Raw genomic sequence first — 5,150 nt, forward strand, 5'->3', positions numbered from 1 at the left:
ATATTTGTTTTGCTTGCCATTTCCAAACCGTGCATCCGATTCTGGTGATCTTTATATCGATTTCGACCGAAAACAACTCCTCCTTCCAGTGGCACTCCTGGTTTTCCAAGTTGAGTCCAAGTTCAATCTTTCCTTTCCAAAACATGCATATGCATCGCATATCACATCCCGCTTATCATGCCATGTTTTGCATCATGTTGTTTGTGCATTGCACGTGGTTGATTGTGTCTCCCTTTGCTTGTGTTCTTGCTTGGGTAGAGCCGGGAGACAAGTACGTGATCCAGGAACCCGTTGAGTACGCTTACGAGGATCAAGCTAACGTTAACTCGGAGAACTTTGCAGGCAAGATGACCATACCCTCGAAATCACTTCTATCTTTGCTTGCTAGATGCTCGCTCTTTTGCTATGCCTATGCTATGATACCTACCACTTGCTTATCATGCCTCCCATATTGCCATGTCAAACCTCTAACCCACCTTGTCGTAGCAAACCGTTGTTTGACTATGTTACCGCTTTGCTCAGCCCCTCTTATAGCGTTGCTAGTTGCAGGTGAAGATTGGAGTTTGTTCCTTGTTGACACATGTTTATTATTGGGTTATCATTATTATATCTTGTCTACTTTAATGCATCTATACACTTGGTAAAGGGTGGAAGGCTCGGCCTTATGCCTGGTGTTTTGTTTCACTCTTGTCGCCCTAGTTTCTGTCATACCGGTGTTATGTTCCTTGATTTTGCGTTCCTTACACGGTTGGGTTATAATGGGAACCCCTTGACAGGTCGCCTTGAATAAAACTCCTCCAGCAATGCCCAACCTTGGTTTTACCATTCGCAACCTAGCCTCTTTTTCCCTTGGGTTCTGCGGACTCAAGGGTCATCTTTATTTTAAACCCCCCTGGGCCAGTGCTCCTCTGAGTGTTGGTCTGAAATGGGCAGCCTGCGGGGCCACCTCAGGGCAACTCAAGGGTTGGTTTTACTCGTAGCTTGACCTATCCGGTGTGCCCTGAGAACGAGATACGTGCGACTCCTATCAGGATTTGTCGGCACATCAGGCGGCTTTGCTGGTTTAGTTTTACCATTGTCGAGATGTCTTGTAACCGGGATTCCGAGTCTGATCGGATTGTCTTGGGAGAAGGAATATCCTTCGTTGACCGTGAGAGCTTGTGATGGGCTAAGTTGGGACACCCCTGTAGGGATTTGAACTTTCGAAAGCCGGGCCCGCGGTTATGGGTAGATGGAAATTTGTTAATGTCCGGTTGTAGAAAACCTGAAACTTAACTTAATTAAAATGAATCAACAGAGTGTGCGGCCGTGATGGTCTCTTTTCGGCGGAGTCCGGGAAGAGAACACGGTCTCGAGTTATGCTTGAACGTAGGTTGTTCTAGGATCACTTCTTGATCATAGTTCATCGATCGTTCCTTTGCCTTCTCTTCTCGCTCTCATTTGCGTATGTTAGCCACCATATATGCTAGTGCTTGCTGCAGCTCCACCTCATACCTTTTACCCTTCCTATAAGCTTAAATAGTCTTGATCGCGAGGGTGTGAGATTGCTGAGTCCCCATGACTCACAAATTACTTCAAAACCAGATGCAGGGACCGATGATACCGCTCCAGGAGATTCGACTGAGCTCAAGTGGGAGTTCGATGAGGACTCGGGACGATACTACGTTTCTTTTCTAGACGATCAGTAGTGGAGCCCAGTTGGGGCGATCGGGGTCTTTGTTGCATTTTGGGGTTGTCTTTATTTTGGTTCCGTAGTCGGACCTTGATTGTATCTGGATGAATGTAATGATATTTATGCTATTGTGTGACGTGGCGACTGTAAGCCAACTATGTACCTCTTTTCCTTATTCATTAGATGGGTTGTGTGAAGATTACCCCACTTGCGACATTGCTTACAATGCGGTTATGCCTCTAAGTCGTGCTTCGACACGTGGGAGATATAGCCGCATCGTGGGCGCTACAAGACATGACCGAGACATATCTCCGGTCAATAACCAATAGTGGAACCTGGATGCTCACATTGGCTCCTACATATTCTACGAAGATCTTTATCGGTCAAACCGCATAACAACATACGCTATTCCCTTTGTCATGTTACTGAAGGAAATATGCCCTAGAGGCAATAATAAAGTTATTATTTATTTCCTTATATCATGATAAATGTTTATTATTCATGCTAGAATTGTATTAACCGGAAACATGATACATGTGTGAATACATAGACAAACAGAGTGTCACTAGTATGCCTCTACTTGACTAGCTCGTTGATCAAAGATGGTTATGTTTCCTAGCCATAGAAAAAGAGTTGTCATTTGATTAACGGGATCAAATCATTAGGAGAATGATGTGATTGACTTGACCCATTCCGTTAGCTTAGCACTTGATCGTTTAGTTTGTTGCTATTGCTTTCTTCATGACTTATACACGTTCCTATGACTATGAGATTATGCAACTCCCGTTTACCAGAGGAACACTTTGTGTGCTACCAAACGTCACAACGTAACTGGGTGATTATAAAGGTGCTCTACAGGTGTCTCCGAAGGTACTTGTTGGGTTGGCGTATTTCGAGATTAGGATTTGTCACTCCGATTGTCGGAGAGGTATCTCTGGGCCCACTCGGTAATACACATCACTTAAGCCTTGCAAGCATACTAATGAGTTAGTTGCAGGATGACGTTTTACGGAACGAGTAAAGAGACTTTCCGGTAATGAGATTGAACTAGGTATTGAGATACCGACGATCGAATCTCGGGCAAGTAACATACCGATGACAAAGGGAACAATGTATGTTGTTATGCGGTTTCACCGATAAAGATCTTCGTAGAATATGTAGGAGCCAATATGAGCATCCAGGTTCCGCTATTGGTCATTGACCGGAGATGTGTCTAGGTTATGTCTACATAGTTCTCGAACTCATAGGATCCGCACGCTTAAAGCTCGATGACGGTTATATTATGAGTTTATGTGTTTTGATGTACCGAAGGTAGTTCGGAGTCCCGGATGAGATCGGGGACATGACGAGGAGTCTCGAAATGGTCGAGACGTAAAGATCGATATATTTGACGACTATATTCGGACATCGGAAAGGTTCCGAGTGGTTCGGGTATTTTTCGGAGTACCGGGGAGTTACGGGAATACGGGGGAAGAAGTATATGGGCCTTATTGGGCTTTAGGGGAGAGAGAGAGAGGCAGCCCTCCCCAATGACTAGTCCGAATTGGACTAGGGGGAGGGGCGGCGCCCCCTCCTTCCTTCTCTTCCCCTTCCTTGTCTCCTACTCCTACTACTTGGAAGGGGAGGAATCCTACTCCCGGTGGGAGTAGGACTCCTCCAGGGCGCGCCATATGGGCCGGCCCTCTCCCCCTCCTCCACTCCTTTATATACGTGGCCAGGGGCACCCCATAGACACAAAAAATGATCTCTTGGATCTTTTAGCTGTGTGCGGTGCCCCTCTCCACCATAGTCCACCTCGATAATATCGTAGCGGTGCTTAGGGGAAGCCCTGCGACGGTAGAACATCAACATAGTCACCACGCCGTCGTGCTGATGGAACTCGCCGTCAAAGCTCGGCTGGACCGGAGTTCGAGGGACGTCATCGAGCTGAACGTGTGCTGAACTCGGAGGTGTTGTGCGTTCGGTACTTGTATCGGTCGAATCGTGAAGACGTACGACTACATCAACTACGTTGTGCTAACGCTTCCGCTTACGGTCTACGAGGGTACGTGGACGATACTCTTCCCTCTCGTTGCTATGCATCACCATGATCTTGCGTGTGCGTAGGAATTTTGTTGAAATTACTATGTTCCCCAACAGTTACTTGCCCGAGATTCGATCGTCGGTATCCTCATACCTAGTTCAATCTCGTTACCGGCAAGTCTTTTTACTTGTTCCGTAATGCATCATCCCGTAACTAACTCATTATTCACATTGCTTGCAAGGCTTATAGTTATGTGCATTACCGAGAGGGCCCAGAGATACCTCTCCGATACACGGAGTGAAAAATCCTAATCTCGATCTATGCCAACTCAACAAACACCATCGGAGACACCTATAGAGCATCTTTATAATCACCCAGTTACGTTGTGACGTTTGATAGCACACAAGGTGTTCCTCCAGTATTCGGGAGTTGCATAATCTCATAGTCAGAGGAACGTGTATAAGTCATGAAGAAAGCAATATCAATAAAACTAAATGATCTTTATGCTAAGCTAACGGATGGGTCTTGTCCATCACATCATTCTCTAATGATGTGATCCCGTTCATCAAATGACAACACAAGTCTATGGTCATGAAACTTAACCATTTTTGATTAATGAGCTAGTCTAGTAGAGGCATAGTAGGGACACTCTGTTTGTCTATGTATTCACACATGTAATAAGTTTCCGGTTAATACAATTCTAGCATGAATAATAAACACTTATCATGATATAAGGAAATATAAATAACAACTTTATTATTGCCTCTAGGGCATATTTCCTTCATGAACTTGGGCAGGAGCACTTTTGCCCTCTAGCGGAGCGATTCCGTTGGGGGAACTTCCCTCCCAGAGGGGGAAATCATCGTCATCATCATCACCAACAACTCTCCCGTCTTGGGAAGGTCAACCTCCATCAACATCTTCAACGGCACCATCTCATTTCAAACCCTAGTTCATCTCTTGTGTTCAATCTTATTACCGGAACTATAGATTGGTGCTTGTGGGTGACTAGTAGTGTTGATTGCATCTTGTAGTTGATTACTATATGGTTTATTTGGTGGAAGATTATATGTTCAGATCCAATATGCTATTTAATACCCCTCTGATCTTGAACATGATTATAATTTGTGAGTAGTTACTTTTGTTCCTGAGGTCACGGGAGAAATCATGTTGCAAGTAATCATGTGAACTTGATATGTGTTTGATGTTTTGATAGTATGTATGTTGTGATTCCCTTAGTGGTGTCATGTGAACGTCGACTACATGAAACTTCACCATATTTGGGCCTAAGGGAATGCATTGTGGAGTAGCAATTAGATGATGGGTTGCGAGAGTGACAGAAGCTTAAACCCAAGTTTATGCGTTATTCCGTAAGGGACCGATTGGATCCAAAAGTGTAATGCTATGGTTAGAATTTATTCTTAATACTTTTCATGTAGTTGCGGATGCTTGCGG

Source organism: Triticum dicoccoides, chromosome 2A, assembly GCF_002162155.2.
Source record: "Triticum dicoccoides isolate Atlit2015 ecotype Zavitan chromosome 2A, WEW_v2.0, whole genome shotgun sequence".
Taxonomy (NCBI): Eukaryota; Viridiplantae; Streptophyta; class Magnoliopsida; order Poales; family Poaceae; genus Triticum; species Triticum dicoccoides.